The sequence below is a fragment of the Falco biarmicus genome, chromosome 5 (assembly GCF_023638135.1).
Source record: "Falco biarmicus isolate bFalBia1 chromosome 5, bFalBia1.pri, whole genome shotgun sequence".
In the NCBI taxonomy this organism is placed as follows: domain Eukaryota; kingdom Metazoa; phylum Chordata; class Aves; order Falconiformes; family Falconidae; genus Falco; species Falco biarmicus.
In genome coordinates this window covers 44812690-44834819 of record NC_079292.1, presented here as the reverse complement: position 1 = coordinate 44834819, position 22130 = coordinate 44812690, and the positions used below count along the sequence as shown (strand labels likewise).

At 38.0% G+C, this 22130-nt stretch overlaps 1 protein-coding gene across 4 annotated transcripts in view; it reads left to right on the top strand.

Moving 5' to 3' along the window:
• DOCK4 (dedicator of cytokinesis 4) overlaps positions 1–22130 on the top strand; it is a 256460-nt gene that overhangs the window by 46435 nt on the left and 187895 nt on the right. The gene's annotated exons all lie outside the window — the stretch shown is intronic.

Genomic DNA, 22130 nt, shown 5'->3' with positions numbered 1-22130 from the left:
AGTCTATTCGAAGTTCTGGCAAGTCTGACAGAACAAACTGAATGGAAGTATTTAGTTTAAATCTGTTGTAAAAGGAAGAAATGCATTGTTCTGTTTTGTATGCATGACTAGATGACTTTATAATTAGTGTTAATCAATATGGACATCTGATTTGATATCTTACCCTTTCCTAGAATTGTGTGGGTTGTGTTAAATAGTTTTACTGCTTAAATTCAGTTTTGGGGAGCCTTAATATTAACAAATACTTGGAACAAATATTGTTTCAAAAGCTACTGCTATAAAGCAGTGGTTTTTTTCTGATTGTATGTGCTGAAGACTTGATCCACCATCGCCATTGCTTATTTTGAGATCTGGCCATAATACCTTAAAATATGACACAACCTGTATGTAGCTGGCTCTTTGAAAGCATATGGTGACTTAACTTTAGAAATCTGAACTCATGTGAGAGTTCATAGGATTTTTGGGGTGCTTGTCCATTGCTCCTGTTAATGCTGATTTAAATGTCTTGAAAGTTGCATGTTTTTATTAAGCAAATGGTGATTAAACAGCATGATTTGGGCTAGTATTTGTTATATAATATTGATAGTTATGTTGATGTAACTTCTTTGAAGTTAAAACCATGATTACTGTTTATGAGATGTTGAGCTAGCAGTGGAGGACAGGTTTTGGATGATTAAAAGAAAGATTTAAGAGGAATCGAGTCCCTTTTCCCATTTCAGCATTTTGAATTTTACTATAGAACGGGCCTAATACCTGCCCACACCCTTCTCTAAACTATCTTTAGAAATGCATCAGCAATTTTCAACATTGCTCTCTGTAGCTCTTCAGCTGTTCGAACCCTGTTGGTGTTAATAAGAATTTAGACTATTGTTTCCTCTAGTAATTTCAATTTGAGTTACATCAGCCCAAGGAAAAATGATCAGTTCTCATAAAATAACATCAGAATCCGCATTTTGTGACAACATTCAGTTCAAAACAGTTTGTAAAATTAAGTTGCTTATGCCTACCAGTCTCTAATTTCTATGCTGTCTGTGTTGCCCTTCACAGTTTTGCTGTGTCTTGGGCTTCTATTTTCATCTGCTGAGATGTCCCTTTGTTATATCCCCAGAAACCCTTCAACTGCAGTTCTCGTGAAGTATGCAGAATTTACTTTTTCTTCTCAGTCTCCCTGCCTGCTCTGCTGTTACGAATTCCATTAATGCTTAATACAACACTTCCAGACTTGTAAACTGAATAAGGTGCTTACAATTTTAGTACAAAATGAACTTGGTGAAACTACAATTGAGAGGTAGAACCTTGGCTTTTAACTTGCTAGGGGCAGCGTTGCTGTCTAGAGATTTGTGTGGATGGCTAGCTTCAAGGCAACTTCATTGGATACAATGAGCAGCCTAAGTAAAGGATTATTTAAGTTAAGTTTTCTTGGTTGCTAGCAATAAGTAAACTTATGTTTAGCTGGGATTGGAAGGATTTAACTGTCCTGAGGATCTACCAAAACATCTTTAAATACTAGACAAAATCTCTGTTTGAAACTGGATTTCATAACTTTGGGCTGCCTCAAACACAAACATTCCCCTGAGCTGTTTAAGTTACATGTGTGAGCTGAATTTTATTCATGTTTAAATGTCATCAAAATTGTTAAGACTTAATTACATCTGCCTGTAACTTAGTTTCTGCCCCTTTCAAGACCATTCTGACTGATTCAACATGCTAAGTCTGCTTGTTTTGGCATGTAGATATAAAGGAAGAGAAATATATGTATAGGAGAAAGGTATTTCCTGCTAAGCAAAATACAGTAGAAAAAAAGTAATTCTACTGCATTGTTTGATGTAGTCTCTAAAAAACAACTTTTAATTAACCTAGTACCCCCTGATTTTGAAGGCTTTCATATGATTATTTTTTTTCTTCTGTAGGTTACCTGTCTAATTTGAAGCCCAGCATTACTCTTATTTCCTTTGTTTGTTTTGGTTTTTGTGGTGGATTTGTGTGTGTGGGGTGGTTTTGTGTTTTTTTTTTTTTTTCCAATCTGCTGTTGCAGAGGGAGATACAACCCTGAGCTATGCAGGTGCAGTAGGTTAGCTAGCAAATAACTGCTGTACTCTCTTCTTGGCTTTTAGAGCAGCACAATGTTTTTCAGTCTTTGTCAGTTCCTCTCAGTAAAGCTTACCAAGAAAATGTTCTGCATCTTGCTGACTTCTGTTCTTTCATGTCTCACTGCTAGAGAAGTAATGCTACTTCATTCCGTATCTCTGAGCCAGACTGGATGTAGCAAAACTGATGAGCTCTGATCCTTATGTCCAGCCAACGAGACCTCCCTTAGCGATTAGTAGTCACTGATCTCAAAGACAAAGTAGTTAAATATAATGGTACTCTGCCCTGATTATGATGGGCTCTAAAGCTGGGATCATGGTATAGAAAAGATCATGGTTGCTACCATAAAAGATAATCTCTTAGTCTATTCTCTTTAAGACAAGAGAGTCTTAAAGCTACAGTTCAGATTTGTAGTAGAGCGTATACCCTTCTCAAGACTATGGTACTGTGTGTGATGTTTTGGTGTACCAAAATTTGTCACAAGTGTGCTTGTATACTATTCTATATCTTATTTCAACTTTTTTTGCTAGAGCATGCTCAGATGACTGCAAGTTACCAAACGAATAGGTATGAGAACGTGCTCCTGTCTCTCCCAGGCTGAAACATGGCATGTGATAGTGCTTCTGCCTCTGGTGTGCTGCACAGAGGAGCAGGTCAGTTCCTGCACACGGCTGCGGTCATCTTAAGATGCTTGGTGCTTGTATTTGGCTGACTGATGAGGCAATAATGGGATCTAGTCTTTCCCATTTACTATGGATAGATCATTTTTCTAGACAAACATAACATTTTTTTGGTTAACTTTTATAAACTGTTTTAAACATCAATAAATACATTTATAAATCTGTGTTCAAATCATTTGTTGCAAATACTTGCAAAAAATGGTTTTATTTTTATATTTGGTTTATAAAATAGAGCCAGTGTTCTGTTTTGTGAAGTTAGTTTCCCTTTTTTGCAAAAAAAAAAACCAAAAACCAAAAACAAAACAAAACCAACCCTCGACAGTTACAAGTTTAAATATCCAGCTTTCATATTTACTCTGACACTGGAACAGACATTGCTGCTGCTGTGTTTGAGAAGCTGTCTGGTGTTTTGAAGTTTAGAATTAGAAGTTACTCTTAAGTTAAATTTCTTTGTGCATACCAGACTAATTAAGAATCCATTAACATGATCTGCTTTGCCAGTTTTTATTGGTTATGGGCCTGGAGGTATAGAATAAAATCCTTGAAATTTATTTCACCTTCTAACTAGAGTGTTTGGGGAATAATCACTTCTGAAGTAGTATTCCAATAATCGTAGATCAGCACTTAGAGATTGGGTTCACACATGTTTCAATATATTATAATTTATGTAAGCTGTGAACTCTGCATTAATGTGTTTACTTCTGCTGTGATCCCACGTTGTTGTTTTTGTGTACATATATAAAATATATCTTACACTGGGTATGACTTTAACTTTTCTGCTTGCACTTAAATATCTGGAAGTAAAACTTTCTTGATGTATTTAGTCCTCACTGTTTTTAAGGGGGGGGGGGGGGGGGAGTGGAATATCTGGCATAGCTCTGCAAGTTCCATGTGGAAAACATATCATAAATATCACCTAATTACTATACTCTGCAAGATATTTGAGAACACGCCTGTACCAGAACCAGTTATAGAAAATGGAAATATGGTAGAAAGTGTGCTTGCTGCCCTTCCTACTGCATTATTAAAGTGATGCTTAGCGTTCCTGTCCTTAGTATAGCTGGTAGAGAGCCCTGAGTTTTGTGAGGCTTTTCAGTCAATATGTATTTGCACAGTAGTGTAGATGGGGGACTCGTTTAGCATCAGGCTGAAACCTTCATAAATCCTCAAAGAATTCCACTAATTTTTCAGTCTTTGAACACTAAGCAATTGAGATGGAGATCGGGAGTGATATTAGTTGCAGAGAACTGATGCTGCTGTTTCATGCCATGTGTGAATCATTTCAACAAGTAATTCACTTCAGTTAAGGTGAAGACAGCTGAGTTCTTACAGTTCTTCATGCTCTCATCAGACTTCAGGACAAGCTTCTTTCTTCCTCTTGGGTACTTCCTGCTGTGGTAGAAGACATTATATTGTTGAATGCTAGAGTATGCTTCCAGTAACATATAACAGCTGTGAAGATTGGATACTCTTCTGTAACTAAACTTAAAAACAAACCAAAAAAACCCCCAAACCACAAAACCCAAACAAAAAAGCCCTCAGACCCACCCCCCCCAAACCCAAAGTCTTCTATTGCTTTAAAGAAACTGAAGTAACATCTGCAATACAGTAATGATGCAAGTAAATGCTTAGATACTCATCGTAAATTTAGTTTGGAAATCATCCATTGATTGTAATTGAGCATAATAGACATACTTTCCAATGGCCTTCTCATCTCCTATTTTTAGATTACTTTCCATAAAGTGATCTACATCTTTTCTTTGCCAGAGATGTAAATGTTCAGTAATTTAGTATTTCTCACTTGAGTTACCTGTAAACAGTACTATTAAATTTACTAGAAGATGGATTATGGATTTAAAGGTTCCTGGGGTTGTCGGGTAAAGGCAGGAGGTAATTGGGATGCCTTTGCTCCCCTGTCTGATCATGGTCAGTGGGAAGAGAGAGGATGCTCTGTTTCTGTGGGGTACCTCAGCTCATACCTGAGGCTACAAAATAAGGTGCTGTGGGGGCCTAGTCCTGTGAAGTACACAACCTCCTCCACAGGTAAGCCCCCTCTCTCTCCCAGGACTCAGTGGTGCTTTTGCATTTGCCTAATGCTTGACACTCCAAAACTACAATTTTTTATCAGCTGACCCTGACTTCTACAGAGGGAGGAAGAAACTTGAAACAAAGGCCTGAAGTAGCCACGTGGTCTGCGACTGGGCTGTAATAGTAATCAGACCTCTGAGTAAGATACGACTTAAAAATCTGTAGTAGCTCACAGCATTTCCTCAGAAACTGATGGGTGCTGCCTGGAGTACTGCCTCTTTGTTATACTTACTGGTTTGTGTTTTTTTTTTTTTTTTAATAAAATAAAAACACAACAAATCATACCCACCAAAAATTCTTTCACTCCAGTGCCCTCATTTCCCCCCCCCCCCCCCCCCCCCCGCTTGCATTTGTTTGTATGTATTCACTACCTCTTCTATTTTGCACTTATTTACTCTGGCTCTGTGGATTGTATCCCATTTTGCCTTCCCAATAGAGCTTTTAATTTTATAGCATAGGGTCTGGGGCCATTCTTGCTGCAGAATCCTCTGGGGACAGAAAGCAATAAGAGCAGGATCATCAGCCTCCTGTTCGAAATGGGAGCGAAGGGCTTTTCCCTCCCATTACCTGGCTTTTTTCTGGAAGAAGAGGAGGGAAATAAGAGGAGATTGCTGCCACAACCACAGCTGCTACCACTGTTGTCATGATCATTTAATTTCTGCAGCCACTCTCAATGCCAGCACATGGGAGTAATTAACACTGATGAGAGAAGATCATAGTTGTGAAGTGCATACCCTGCTTTACATATCTCCATGCAGAACAGGTAAATCAAAATTAGAATTCAGCAGAATTACACAAAAGCAACTTGCTGCTCTTGGCTTAGTTCTTGGGAGTGGCAAACTTGGGCAGCTTTTTGTTGCAAACATAACTTGAAAGCATTGCATACTGTAATACTGTAGAAGTGAATTGTTAATGGAAACAAAGCTCTTTGCTTGTAGGGCATCTCTTATCAAACTGCACTGGAGGCACTCAAGGCCAGCAAAGGCACACTAATCCTACAACAAACCACTTCTAGAACTGTTGGATTATATCAAAAGTCCAATTAGAAGCCATCATTGCTCTCTAGTACAGTGTTAATATATCAGTTTTTCCATTAATTGCATAATGACTGTTAATTTAATCTACAACAGATCAATGGTAGTGAGCTGTGGAGTATGGTATTTCTATTGATTAGCAAATAAACAGGATGTTTGAACTAGTTTAATGTTTTGTTGAAAATGACAGCAATTCATTGATGTGGAAAAAATGAATGGGAGAATACCTGTATAAAACATGTGTGAATCTGTTTTACCCTTCCTATGATTTTTCTGATACTTCATTAAAGTTATAGTCATGACATCTATAGCATTCACGCAGATTTCTGTGAAATGATCCCTGATGATCAAGGGGATAACAAAAATTAAATGCAGCTTGCTGTTTTATAGAAGTATGCGTATCCTTTTCCCAACTCTTCCAACCAGTTTCTCCCTTTTCCTATATGGAAAAAAATAATCCATCATAACTTCTTCCCATGACTCAAAATCCCAAATGACAAGAAACAAGCTGAAAAATCCATTTAATTGAACTGTATCTCAGTTGTTTGTGCATCCTGTTGACAGACTTAGTTTCAGGCCTCTAGAAGTCTTAGACATTTTGTGTGATTTTTGTTTTTATTAGTAAACCCTCAACAATAAGCATGCAAGCAGTCTGAGATACCTAGGCATGGGATTTAATGAGTGCTATCAAGAGAGTTGTAGCTGGCATTTGTACTTCCTCCTTGTATCAGAAGATTACTATTGGTTAGCATTTGAAAATTCAAATTACTACCTAATGTATTATCAGCAGGTTACTTGTGGTATTTAATGTAAATGAGTTTGGAGTGTGTCTTCCAACTCTTGTGTACAACAATTTTTTTAGTTCTGATAAAATGCTGCCTCCTGTTTGCACTGTGAAACAGATTATAAGAATTTACTGATATTTCTGATAGAGTGGATGAACAGGAATTGATTATTAGAAGGGAGTAGGGAGCTTCTTCTGTGGAGTCTCTGTGAGCTGCTGTGAAAGGTTATTAGCTGTGAGGGGCGTGGTTCCTACCTACCTGTCTGGCCAGAGGCAGCAGATCAGAGTGCCAGCTGCCTTTTGGTATGGATGAAGAAGCAGGAAGGTGTAAGCAGTTCAAGAGATGAAAAAACTTATAAGCTGTGACATCTTCATATGTAAAGCTTAATATTTTTAACTCAGTGGGAACTTGGATAAAAGAAAGTATAAGAACACAACGTTGTCTTAACCAGTGTTGCAAGAGAGGGTTTTTTTCCTTAAATTTTCTCTTTCTTTTTGCAGGTGACTTTAAACACCGAAGGAATTAAAATAAAATGGGTACCAGTGTGGGAAAGCAGAGGACATGTATAGTATTTAGGCCATGAATGATATGTTTGCTCTTGTATTTTATAAAAGCTTATAATGAATGTACAGAGGTGTTTGTAGGAGATGTGATGCTGTTTTAGTATGTTAAGTGTGTATGTAACGGAAGTACGGGAGTCCTACAGTATGCTCGTTTTCATTATGGTAGTATAGTCTTTAACACAAAAGGATATATGCTTTGTTCTCAGAATTCACTGATTTTTCAAATGTTATTAAGTTAGACTTTTATCAGTAAGAGGTTGATGTAAGACAAGCATCCTGTTCGGAAGGTCTTCAAGAATTCTGGAAACTACATAAGTAATGTCATCAGCTGTATAGGGAGCATATAACAGCTTAAGTTGAATAAGAATTCCTGTCACTCACATTACTAGGCACTGAAGGCTGGTGCTAGAAAGACTTTCAAAATGCAGGTGCATCACACTACAGTAATGGAGGCATTTAACAAATGGGTTTGAAGTTACCTTGCATAAAAAAAAGATTATCTCCCAGTAACTCTTCTAGTTACTGACTCGGATTACTTGCTTTTGTTCTCCTTTGCCTTTTTGCCTTAATGTGGTAAGAGAGAGAAGATACAGCTCTCTGTGAAAAGCTTTTTGAAACAATAGGTTGGATGCCGAAAGTGTAGTAGGTTTGGGAAAGCCTCCATGATATCCTGTCCACTGTCAGCAGGAACATTCCCATGATGTTTCTGACTTGTCTTTCAGTGCTTTTGAAACCGTTAGTAGAGGAGCAACACCGCTGACAAAGTGTAATTGTACAAAAGATGTAGGGAAAGGAGAGAATGTAGGTTATTATTATCACCAACACCAGGAGCACTGGTTTGTAGTGGCCATGCCTTGAAAAACTTCCTTCCAACTTACACTTCAGATATCATAGCTCTTCAGAACAAAAGAAGAAATCTTGCAAGACTGTCTTGCTTCTTTTGCCACAATGTAGCTGAATATATACTTATTCTGTGGGTTAGTTAATAATGTGCTTCATTTAATCAAGAAGCTTTCTTGTAACTGAAATTGAGATTGGGCAACTGTAAAAAGTGTCCTTTATTAAAAGTTGGGTTTGTTCGTGTTTTGTACCTGTGATAGCCGTGCATTCTAGTGCTGTTAGTACTTAAGGTTAATAGACCTTACGTCAACAGAGATTCTTTCCCTTAGCTAGGTCTCTGGATCAAAAGAATGGTATCCTTAGGAGATACTATGCTGGGAATTCTGTAGCTTTGACCTGGGTTCTTATTTTGCTGTGATTAAATGAAATTGTGGCCTGCCATTTCCTTTCAATGTGTATTATTTATTCTTCCCGTAGCAGAGTCACTCATATTTATCTGGGGTTTTTTCTGTGTTTGAATGGGTATACCATTTGGTAAAAGGAGCCTTCTGTACAGAAGTGTACAGCTTTCTGACTTTTAGTTGTGCTTTCTCCAAAGATCACAGAATCACTTGAAAGCAGAGGCTGGAAGACACCTCTGGAGATGATCTAGTCCAATCCCTATGCTCAAAGGAGGGTCAGCTGTAGCATGTTGCTTAGGGCAGTGGCCTGTTGGGTTTTGAGCATTTCCAAGCATGGAGACTACATAACCTCTCTGAGCAGCCTGTTCTGATGTTCAGCCAAGCTGAAGTGTTTCCGTAAGTATTTCAGTTTGTGCCTGTTGCCTGTCACTAGGGGCCACTGAGAAGAGTGGCTCCTTCATCTTTGTTCACTACTGCAAAACTGGGTATTTATATGCATTCATAAGATCCCCCTCTGAGCATTCCCTTCTCCAGGCTAAACAGTCCCAACTTTCTTTGCCTCTCCACATATATCAGTGCTCCAAGCTCTTTATCTTCATGGTTGTCTACTGAATTTACTGCAGTAGGTCCACATTTCTCTGGAGAAGCCCAGCAGCAGTTGGACTAGATGATCATTGTAGGTCCCTTCCAACTGAAATGGCCTGTTCCTGGCCCTGGCACTCCAGATGTCTCATCTCCCTTGACCTGCTGGCAGTGTGTTTCCTAATGTAGCCCAGGATGTTACTGATTTTGCAGCAAGGGCATGTTGCTGACTCACGTTCAACTTGGTGTTCACTAGCACCCTGAGGTTCTCTTCCGGAAAGCTACTTTCTAACCAGTTAGCCCCCAGCATCTACTGGTGTAGGTGTACTAGCGGGCTCAGAGTTTATGGTCTGGTGGCTGAAAGGGGTGCATCACTGTTCTTTGCAGATTAGGCACTGGGAAATCGCAGGAGATTCTTTTAAGGACACGTCTCTGTGAAGATGATGATCATTGTACTGATGTGTACCTATGCTTTTGAAAACATCAATACTAATTCACTCAAAACTTACTGTTAAAATAAATGTGTAAAAACATTTTAAATTATTGAGTTTCTATTTACATATGTCTTTTGTGGTTTGTGTAGTAGTTATAAATTGTAATGGTACATTTTGAAAAAGTTCTCAATTTTCAAGACTGATCAGAGAATTTTGAGTGGTGCTTTGAAACTTTTAAAGGAAGGTCTAACTATTAAAGCCTTATAGATCAGTGCCTAGTGAAAAGCAGAACTCCCCTTAGATGTCCCATTCTTTGTTGAAAATACTGGTGTGTAATGCAAGGAAAGATATGGAAATAAGTGCATGAGCAGGTGGAATAGCATGTAGATTAACTGTTACCAAAAGATTTTTTTTGACTGATAAGTTACTATCAGCCCTCAATTTTTTTTCACTGACTAATGAAAACCTTGTTTATGAAACTTCGATTCTGGAACACCACTGCTTGTGGTCTCCTGTTCTGCCACTGGTTAAGACTGAGATGGTTAGTGTGTGTGTGAGAGCTCCATAAGCCTTGCTTGTAAACTGTTGTCAAATATTGTTAATTTCTTACTTGAAAATAAACTACTGTCTTAGTTTTACTCTTGATGTATCAAATACTTTAAATTATTTAATATGCTGTGAATTGTGATATGCCAGGCAAGCTTATTACTTACGTAATCTTTCACTTTGAAAACACTTCATGAATGCTGTATGCCGCTCGTAGTCAGAACTCTAGCAGTGATGTGAAATAATTTCAAACAGTAAGACTCCTGCTATGTGTATCTGATAGTAAAGAGTGGTGTAGCAAACATTTTTGTTTTCTGCTTGGATCAGGTAGTTTACTAGTCTTATCTTTCCTATAACACGCGTTGTTGAAAATAAGGTACATGCAGTTGTTTACATTATTAAATACAGAAGTGACTGCCTAAAGCTTGTGAAACCCACTATAGCACTAATTAGTTATTTTTAAGCTTACGTATTTCTACATTGAGGGACAGGATTTGAACTGAATGCTTCACCCAGGTGATTTTTGCTAGCTATTCAGGGTCTGAAACAGCACTGTACTGACCAAATTCTAGCATAGGGCTCTACTATGTAGTAGGAAGTAGCAGACATGCTGTCTATACTGCAGCTGTTTCCATTTTCCTAGGGTTAGTAAACTGATTTCTCTTATTAGAAAGACTCAAATGCTGTGCAACATGAAGTACTTAATGTCTTATTCCTGCCTTTAAGAGATCCATATAAACAGATGCAGATTGGTTGGTTTATGAGCAGAACTGTAGATTTTATTTCAGTCGTGGTGAAATTTGAAGATGGAAGATGGTGCAGTAACGCTGATGCAACCTGCAGGCAGTGCTGTACCTGCTTGGTATTGCCAGTACCTTGTGGTGTGTAGCCCTTGATTAGCATTCCAAGAGCCTTTAACTTTATATTACAGTAAAAGCATTCTGTTAATACAATCAGATTTCTAGATTTAAAAAGAATAAAATTCTCTATTTGTGTCTGAATTTTATTTAAATTATGTATTAAATAATGAATGTGTTTTGTGCAACTGTCTTTCCCGTTGCCATTACATGTTACTACTGTTGATTAGGAGGATGCTTGAAAATGCTTCTCAAGTATTGGCATAAAATAGTAGTAATATCAGCCATTATGTCAAGATAATATTTTTAATATAAGTAATTCCTTTAAGTTACGGAATTTTGACTTGGCTGTTAGGTGCTGAAGACAGGTGAGGACCATTTTGTGTGCCAGGCAGTCTCCCTGAAAGGGCCTGGTTGTTTGGCTGACAGCTGAGCTAACCTGATTCAGCTGGAAAGTGGGACAGAGTTCAGTAGTGCAAATCACTTCTTACATGGAGTTACTGACTGCATTTGCCGCTTCTTCCCTGGGAAGCTTAATGTTCAACAAAATCAAATGTATGTGCAGTGTCCAAGGCCCATTTATCAAATGAGAAAAGTATCTGAGGTCTCAAAGATTTGTTCAATACTTTGAGAAATAAAGTGGTAGCCTTCTATTTCAGTACTGTATTTCCCATACTCATTTTGATTTCTATTCTTAACTGCAGGAATCTATCTAGTGTTCACTAGAGAGAATGCTATTTGCTTTTCATTATTTTCAGTTAGAAGCATAGGCATTCAGCAATATGGGTCACAGTTTTTAAATTGTCCTCTGATCCTTCAGTTGAATACTTCTACTTCATTTTTGAATATGAACTAAAGTTTTTCATATCTTACAAATCATTGCTTTCCTTTTTTTTTTTTTTTACAATGCTATGTCAGAATCTGTTCGTTACTGTTCTAGGTATCGTACAAGTCTGTATTCTCAATTTGCTGGAGATGTAAATAACTGAAAATTTTACTTCATTATACATAGGGCAAGTAAATTACTCATTCTGTAATACAGGTTAAAAATAGAAAAAAGACTCTGTTCAGAGAAACACTGATTTATTTTTCGTTGACTTACCATGTTAGGGTATTTTTTTTGTAGGCTTTTTATTCCTTCTTAGGGGAAACTTCCCCTAAGTGTGTCCACATGAGGAAGTAAAGTTAGAGGTAAGAATGCTTTTTCTTTCTAGTTTTGGCCAGGTAGAGTAGGTACTCCAAAAAGAAATGTCTCTAATACTAGAAACATATGTTGCTTGTGGTGGTTGTTCAGACAGGACCAAAAGGAACAGAAGTGTTTTTATGACTTTTCAGTATTGGTGTTACATTAGCAGTTAAAGATGCAGGTTCCACTCAGCTAAACACTGTAACAGCACACAGAAATATGTAACTGCAGTAAGTAATGTCTTTCCTTTCCTACACTCTCGTCTTATTTCTTTTCTATGAGATAATGTCTGGGAACATAGGACTTCCAATATTGTGAAGCAATCGTAATTGAAGTGTTAGGGTTTGCTGCACTAGAAAAATGAAATAAAAATGATTTTCTGCATAGATATTAATGCTAGCTATGGAAACCCTCTCCACAGAAGTGTCTCCAAGGTGAGTGGCTGTTAATAGTGCTGAGCTTTGTGATGATTTGGAGTGGGCTGTCTCTCTACCTGCCAGGGGAGACAGCATGAGGATTAAAACATAAGTGCCAAATGTTTCGTAGCTTTTCTCCTTCAGACTTTATGCAAATTCCATCATGGACCAATTTGCATATTCTCAGGTAGTTTGCATATCTTTTTTAAACTCTGTGGTTTTGTTCCGAAGATTAATCTTAGTAAATTAGGCTTATTGTTTCAATGTAAGATAGGGATGGGACAAGTTTCTATTACTCAGTTTATGCCTCACCTTGATCCCAAGGGTATGGGTTCTTTTTGAGCAAGTCGACAGTCTGGGTTTTCATTGTTTGGTTTATTTTTTTCCAGTTCTGCTAAGCACTAGATATGCAGGGAGTTTATGCTGTGACAGTCGTCTTTGAAATCCATTTGCTCAGGAGGTGCCACCAAGCACTCAGCTGAAGTAAAAGCTACTGCTCACAACACACTGGTATGTGTGGGCCTACAATAAATGTTCAGTTGAAAGAAGTGATGTTATAGCACTAAAAGTGCAAGTTAAAATTGAGGCTCACCTTCCCTGTCAAATGGGTTGAAGGCAGAGTGTGCTGCAGGTCTGGAGCTTGTGGATTGAGAAGAGACTTGTGATCTGTGCTGAAGAATAGTCTGATGAAAACCCAGGACAGCCACTAAGTTTTGATGCGCAGATAATGAAAGCCTTGGAGTTGAGGGTTTGGAGAATGTTTAAGTAGGGTTTAGCTGAGCTACATTTATTCTACATGAGCCTTTTCAGTATTCATTATGAACTCTGTAAACCCTATTTTATTTTGTCACCTTGTCTCTTTCTTGTTTCCGAGGGCTCTGGAGCTATTTATTGTCTTAGTTTCTCATCCTATTTGTCTCCTTGTAATTGCTTATAACTAATGTTACCAGCCTCTCCAAGACTTCCAAGTCTCATGAAATGATGTCCTCTAGAATTATCTCCTGCTTTGGATGGTCTGTATTGAATCAATACTGGATAGAGCTGGTGCAGTGGAAAGTACTGCAGGAGCTGTGTAGCTTTCATCAGTCTCTCTTGAGATACATTGTATGAAAGAAAAAAAAAAAAACCAAAAAAAAACCTGGGGAGAAAGAATTTCACCCAAGTGATTCTGGAGGTTGCTAGAAGGTGGCTGGCAGCATGAAGCCAGAAGAAACATCAAAGGTGCTACAAAGAATCAAGCTCTGAGAGTTTTTCCCTGCCCTTGATAGCTAGGAGTTAAATACAAAATATTTCAGCTAAACAGCGCAGCTCTTTCTGTTGGGGTATATGCGGTCAATCATCCCTGGAAAGTGCTATTGACTGGTATCTTAACTAGACTGAATGAAACACTGTTATTTATTGCAAGATGTAATTTTACATTGATAGAGGAATTTGCTAACGACCCAATAGATGGCTTTTACTTCTATTATTCACTTAAAATGCAGACCTAGAATGTAAATTTTTCACTGAGGAGTAATTTGAGTAGAAGAAAAAAAAGAGTTGCCCTTTTTTCCCCTGACTTGACTGCTGGGCTTGTGTAACAGCTTAGTCTTTGTAGAACTGTATCAGTAGGGATTTCAAAATGTACAGTTCTTTGTATGCCAACAAAAAGGTTCAGCTCCTCTGTGTCCAGCTCTATGGGAAGTACCGTTACCATCCTGTGGTTTTTAATATTTTTTTTGTTCCTACCTTTTCATAGGTACAGCTTGCTGATTGTGTGATGGTAGGTGGTGTTGGGGTGGCTTTTCTTTTTTTGTTTTAATGTTTGTGGGGTGTTTTTGAAAAGGAAGTTAAACTGGAGTGAAAGTTACTACTTAATGGGCCTATTTTTTGTCAGTTTCCTAGTGAATGGGTTTGTTGCCTTAATCTCTCAACTTCCCAGTTTAAGCCCATTGCCAAAATGATGCAAATATTTATATGTATTGCATAAAAGCAAAAGTGAAGGACCTTCCACTCATTGTATATGTTTGATGTTTTGGTTCTGTTGATGGTTTTTAAGGGATAGGTGGTGTTTTCATGCATTTTCTCCCATTTTCCCTGCAAAGTAATTAATAGGTGTAGTCTCTCCTTTTTTTACTTTTAACTTCTAGTCTTGCAGGAGAGACGAGTTCAGTTTTAACTGTAATGCAGTGAGGTGAAAGGTGCTTCTGTTTGGTTGTCATGCAAAGCTGAGATCTAGAGTCCAGATGTCTGGCTTTTGCTCTGTTGCATGCTGTGTGTTGGAGTTTGTTGTTCAGTCTTCTGCTTTTAATACAGCAATGATTTTTATCCACCTCCATGATTTTTAGGGGCTTTTTTTTCCACAATGAAGCTTTGCTTACGTTTGTTTTGCACTAATGCAGAGCATACCCACATTTCTTAGAGACTTTTACTTATCTTTATCCTTAGATGCAAATTAAAGATTTTCTGGAGACACTTGTTATTTGCTTTTTACCTGCAGTCTATCCTGCTGTTTCAGACGACAAATGTAGTTGTCATCATTTGTTCTTTCATTGTAATTACATATATTTTTTAATTATGTCTTCCTACTTAGACAGACATTGCACATAAATTTTTTTTGTTGGAGGATGTGCAGGGATGTTCAGATCCAAATAGTTTGTACTTTCTCTTGAGCTTTTTTCTTTGCAGAATTCCTTTCTACCGTTTATATTTTGATTTTACTTCTGGGGTGGTTTCTGTGGGCGTATTTTTATGATTTCCTAGGTAGCTTTCAGCAGTTAGACTGTTTTATATTTGTCATTTTAGATACCAATACTGCCACCAACAGTAGGGTCTACAGCTCAGGCAGATTTACGTAAGCAAGACATGGCAGTGCTGTTAATTCTTTGTCAGAAGTGCCCCTTTCTGTCTCTGAGAGCAGGACTCAGGCAAAGGACTGTTCTGAAGGAGCTGCAAGCTTTGTTTAGATAAGCCTGTGTTCATGTAAATAGAAGTTTTATTCGCTGTAGTCTCATCTGGGCTGGGTACGAAATGTACAGTTACGTTGCTTTTAAAGTAAGCAGAAATTTGTCGGAATACTGAATAATAATGTTTTTTCCTCCTTTCGAAGATAAAACAAGATTACCCTTAACTTGCTTCTGAACATGACAACAGCAGCAAGACTGTAAACATAGTAAAGGAGCTATTCAGAATTTACTTGATAGTTTTGAGCTTCTTTTCTTGCATGGTTCAGAACTGTAGTCACAAACCCAGCTTGAGAACTCAGAATAAATCATAGTATATTCAGGGTGGAAGGGACCTCAGAAAATCTTTAGCCCAACTTTCTGCTTGAATTGGGGTCGGTTGTGAGATGAGACCAGATTACTGTTTTATCCAGTAGCCTTGAAAATTTATATCTGGGGAGACTGTACAACCGTCCTGGGCAACCTTCTGCACTACTAGTCTGTGTCGTGGTGGCAAAGTTTTTCCTTATATCCACTCAGACACCAGATATCAAAGTCTAGAACTTCAAAAGGAGGACGAAGAAGGAATCTGTGTCTCTTAAATTTCCTACCTCTATTCTTGTAATTTGTAACCTTTTCCCTCTTTAGCCTCTGTTTTAACTTTATCTCTATTACCTCTCCTAGCGTCACTGATGTGATGCGTCCATCTCCTTTGAATGTCCCACAAGCACTTATTTTTAAAAGTTTGTAAAAGTGATGATGAAAATAACCAAAAAGAGGAGACTAAGGCAAAAAATGCTTTGCTGGTATTGTTTATTTAAAAAACGTAGTGCATCCTTGACACTCAAAGCCTGGTACAGGTGGTAAGCAAAGGAATATGCTACAGTAATTTTGCAGTTTTTACTTTTCTGTTTAAGGATACCGTAATATGTGTTAAAAGTATATTTGAAAGTTTGTGCTACTAGAAGCTATGATATAATGAATGTTTTTTCAGAAATGTTAAATATGATATTCTACGAACTGCTTCAGTAGGAAAAATGTAACAACATGCATACAATTATTTCTGATAATTGTTTTGGTTTTTTTTTTTTTCCAATTTTGGTAGGTTAAAGTTTTGGTCAATTAAGTTTTGGTTAAAACAAATATTTTTTTTTTTCTTTTAATGGCCTAGAGCTGAACCTCAGTTTTGCACCTAAAGGACACTTTATGAAATTAATAACAAAGATCCTGGTTTTTATTAGAATAATAGTTGTAAAATTAAGAACCGGTCTAACAAAAAAAGCGAAGTATGCAGAAAGAGGTTTCAAAATGTGATTACATGGAGTTCAGTGGGTTACTCAAATATTAAAAAATGAAGATCTGCCTTGAAAGACTTGAAAAAAGTGACCATGGATTTTGTGTCTAAAGTCTAATGAATTTAGAAACCAATTGTATGGTGTGAAAACAGAGTTTCTCTGGATGTGAAGTCAATAAGTTGATATCTCAAGGGAACAATGCTGCAGTCAGTGTTACTATATGCTTTCATCCATGAGGTAGTGGAATGCTGTACAAGTAAGGTGATACGACCCAACACAGTGGTGACTCACTGATGTTCACATTAATAAAAACACAATGAAGTACTACTACCAGAGCCTCAGAGCCCAGCAGAAAACAAATAAATTAACTTGCACTAGTCAGTTATGTTAAGAAAAAAACCAACTTGTTCCAATACTTCTCTGACTTCCAGGTTCTTCATTTGGAGGCTGGGAGAATGGTATTAGCAGATTTTGGCAGTTAAGTGGCAGCATATCCCATTCAAAAGAGGAATTTAAAGCAAATAGGGTTCTTCAGCTGTTTTGAAAACAAATACGAAAAATGTGGAAAATACATCCATTGAAATGGTGACTTGCTTTCAGACAGACTAGTAATCGCTTCTAATGTCATAGCTAAAACTGAAGCAGGCTAGGTTAGTGAATCTAAGCTGTTCTGAGTCAGAAATGAAGTTAAAATGGTTGCTTACAGATTTATTAGTGGAACAACATGAAATGACAGAGAAGCCAAGAATTAACCCAGAACTGAAAGGCAGCTTAATTACCCCAGTGTGTAGATGGTGCTTTAGATAAGATACTTGCTGATCCTGTTGTCTCTTGAAAATCTGGACATTATCCAGAAATAATAATATAATAATAAAAACAAACCTGAAACCAGTTCATGCTATCTCATTCACCTCCAGGACTAACTTGAATTTATTGTAACAAATTATTTAATAAATTAAAAATATTTTCAAAGTCTTTCATAGGAAATCAGCTCCCAGGTGATTTAATACAGTTTAATACACTAGGGAAATCATTGTATCTGGTTTTGTAAAAGGCAAATGTAGTAAGTAACCTGTGGTGGTCCTCATAGTGTGATAAATTATGAATAAACTTCCTATCGAATGTAAAGTTTTCTACTTTTTTCTGTCTTACAAATCTGTCAGCATAAAGAATAGCTGCTTTCAAGAATTTTTAGCCTGAGCAAAGGCCATTTCTAGGAATGAATGTGCTTTTCTTGGTAAGGTATGACCTACAGAAAGTGGATTAGAGCTCCAGGCTTTGTTTGGAATAATAATATCTTATACAGGTGAAAATCTTTCTTTCTGAGGATGTGTAACTTGTTAAAATTGGACTAATCATACATTGTTCTTGTCAGTTGGAATATGCAAATTAAACGCACTGTGGTGGTTAAAATTTACATAAGTCGTTGAACTTGAATTTGAAACTTAAATTTTCTACCTGTGGAAGAAGGAACAAGAAAGTTAGAAGTCTAGAATGCTGTGCATATACCTTTTTCAAAAACACAAACAATAATGCAATAATGGGTTGCCGGAGACCAATGGATGGTTGATGAAAACTTTCTTATGAAGAACAGAATTGAAAGTTAAATTTTGCTGGTTTTTCTGTGTGGAGAGAAGAGTACTTATTCTTCTTCAAGGGGACATGCCATGTGATTGCCAAAATGTTTGTAAAGATGCTTGTTATCCTCAAATTTATGCTCAAAACATCTCAAGGATAATGTTACTGGATTAGAATTGAAGGGAATAAGGTTCAACAGACTTCAGTAGTAAAAAGTACTGAACTCTAGAATGGGAACACATGCCATGAGAAAGCCAGAGGGGTAAGTGGAAAACATGCATGCAACCCTGTCCTTAGCAATGCAAGACATACTAAAATAAAAGATCACAGAGGTGTTGTCAAGGTGTTTAAAAAGAAATATTTTGTTCTAAGCCAAAACTTAAATGTTTAAACTGCAAATAAACATTTACTGCTCTGTATTTCTAGTTTTGTAACAGATTGTTCTGTGTGCAGTGATTTCTGAGGCTTGAGTTAATATGCTTATTCTTGTTGCTGTTTTGCAGAAGCCTTTAATAAATTTAGGAAGCGAAGAAAGTCCCTTTGTACTTCCTCATACTTTTGGGTTTTGAATAGGCAATGTCTGCTTTTGTTCCTTTGTTAATTGTTAACAATTAATTGCACAGGCTGCTCTTCCACTTGTTGAACTCTGCTTTGTACCGCCCAGTTTTTCTCTTGACTGTTGCTGAAGGTATGTTTGATAGGTGTTTGTACTAGGTGTTTGTGCAGGTCTTGCTATAATGGTGATGTATGGTGTCTGTAACAAAGTGTATCATTTACAGCATTTATTTTTAAGCAACTATGATGTTTCTTACTGGCTTAATGGTGCTGTCACTAGACCTCAACTTTCTGTTTTCTTGGGGAAGTTGGGGAATTTTGAGACCTGAGAAGAATGATACAGTGAAATAGTTCAAGCTTCTATCCGTGTTTGATTTCTTGGTTCTTTATATAGCGGAGGAACTTTTTGCTTCATGAATAAGGTGGTTAAGTGAGGAATTCCCCATTTCTTGGGTCCTAAGAGCATTGAATGGATTGTTACCTCAATAGCTACACCTTAGTTTACTAGTAACTAATAGCATAAGGTATTTGAAGTAGGAACTTGCCATGAATACCCTAGTCAATTTAGCAAGGAAGAATTAAAAGAAGATTTTTAAAGTTGCCTTATATGGGAGCTTTGCTTCTGCAACAGGTGAGCCCCAGTGGCTGCAATGCCAAGGTGCAGAGAGCCAGTGGGTAAATGCAGTTGGGCCTTTTAGAGGGGGAATAGGCGATGTATTACATTCAGGCTTCCATCTGCAAGCACAAAGGTGAAGAGGTGTACATCTGCGTTTTTATACTTAATGCCTATTGTTTATATGCTGTGAAATACAGAACATCCACTCCTGTTTCTGTCAAAAGATAAGTCATGGTTTAACCCCAACCGGTAACTACGTCCCACACAGCCACTTGCTCACTCCCCCCTGGTGGGTCAGAGGGAATCAGAAGCGTAAAAGTGAGAAGACTTGTGGGTTGAGATAAAGGCAGTTTAACAGGTAAAGCAAGAGCCCCATGTGCAAGCAAAGCAAAGCAAGGAATTCATTCACTGCTTCCCATGGGCAGGCGGGTGTTCAGCCATCTCCAGGACAGCAGGGCTCCATCATGCGTAATAGTTTCTTGGGAGGACAAAAGCCATTGCTTGGAACATGCCCCTCCTTGTTCCCCCAGCTTTATATGGCTGAGTATGACATCACATGGTGTGGAATATCCCTTTGGTCAGTTGGGGCCAGCTGTCCTGGCTGTGTCCCCTCCCAGGTTCTGGGCACCCCCGGCCGAGAAAATACCGGCTGGTGGGGTGGGGTGAGGGGCAGGAAAGACCTTGAGTGTGTAAACATTGCTAGGCCATAGCTAAAACATCCTTGAAGTAGCAACATTGTTTCCAGCACAAATCCAAAACATAGCCCCATAGTAGCTACTGGGAAGAAAACAATCTCAGCCAAAACCAGCACAAGATAATAAGCAAGTAACTTTCCAATTTCTGTTTGTGTGTAGGCTCACTTTCCATGCTTCACTTAGCTCTCCAGACTTGGAAGGTCCTGGATGTGGTGTCGAAATTAAATGGAGAGACTAGCAAATATGCCAAAGCTGGAAACTAGGAAGCAAAATCATATGTTTTGCCTATGATATTCTCATGTTTGTGTCTCTAACTGGCAAGCTGCCAGAATGTTTGAGATCTGGTCAAAGGTAAAACAGCTGTGTGAAAAGCTGTAGTCACAGACATGATGTTCATGTAAGCAGTAGTTATTATAGCAAAAAATACTGGTAAACTAATTTAAAAAGTATTAAATGCTTTATTCGTTTGCTACTTTTGGTAGTTTGATTTTATATAGGCTGCTTTGACTGGATGTGAATTCCACTGGTAAGGGCTATGCCTTTTGTGTGTTCCAGGTGTAAGTAACTAAGAATGAACTTTGTTGCAGGTCCATCAGATGGATGAAGAAAATAGCATTTGAGAGTTGCATGTTTTTGACTAGCTGTACAAACACTGGATTTTTGGATAAGCAAAAACTTTGAGCTCAATTTAAGTGAATGAGCAGCCACTCATGACATGGTTTCAGATTCCTTTTTTCCTTCCTGAACTTTTAAAGCTGTTCAGATAATTTTATAAACAAAAGCAAACATTCTTTTGGCTCCTGTGCTGTGCATATTGTGCTGTTGACTAGTGTCTTCTAGATAGAACCATTTCTCTGGGCTTGTCTTAACTGAAGGCTTGTTGCAGTAATAAATGCCTTTGTAGATATTAGATGATGTTTGTCCCTTGAAGTGAAGTAGTTAATTATCTTGTAATTGCTAGTTTGGCTGTTGCTGGAATTTTTATTCTGGGCTACAGGTATTTGTAATTTACTCTGACATGTCTAGCCTGATCCCTAGGGTAAATTGCAACTATTTGTTTTAGTTCAGAAAAAACAGTTTAGGATCGCCTAGGTAACTTTGACAGTTATATTTATGGCAGCATAATTGGTTCAGTCATCTTGAGTTTAAAATATAGTATAATTTTACAAACTTACTTAACACAAACTTAGAAAAGGGTGTGGGGGATGTAATTGAAGAAACACATTGTCATCCTTTGGGACAGAGATACCAATGCAAATCTCGGGGGAGGTTTGGTTTTTGGGGTTTTATATTAGGTTGGGGTTTTTTCCTCCGTGTATCCTAAAACTGTGTAACAGCCTGTTACACGACAGTTGCCTTGGCTGTCTTTCTGGAGTACTTGATTTGCCTTAGTTTTGTAACTGCGTGTTCTGAAAGGTGGTGGCCAAGTCTCCCTGCTAGTGTTAGGGTAGGACAGAGTAGCCTGATAAATGTGGAGGACGAGAGCAGGAGGTGCGTAGTGGTGGGCTGGAGTAATTGAAGTGGAGCTTTGTCCCACCTCCAGGCTGTTGGCACTGATGTGCTAAAACCCAAGTACTTCACAGAAGTTAACAAGCACTTTCCTGCTTATGGGAAAGGGAATCTCAGCTACAATTTCTCTTAAGCTGAAGAACAGAAGTCCATGTTTATCACAGCATCTCTGATTACTGAAGTTTTCCTCCGAAGTAACACTTGTATTACAGCCATGGCTGGGAAAATGAGTCTTTGGAAGAATCTAATGCCTTGTGGTCAGCTTGAGTGAATTCCAGAAGACAGGATGAGTTGTTACAGAGGTCAGTGTGCTGAAAGAGCTGGTTTCCTACCTTGCTTCCTTGGTGGGATTTGTGCCCATAGCAACACCCATTGGCAGCTGTGAGATTGCAGCACCAGTGCTGCCCAGCCCTCTGCAGCACTGCTTTTCTCAGCACACTGACCTAGAATACTGCCCTAGA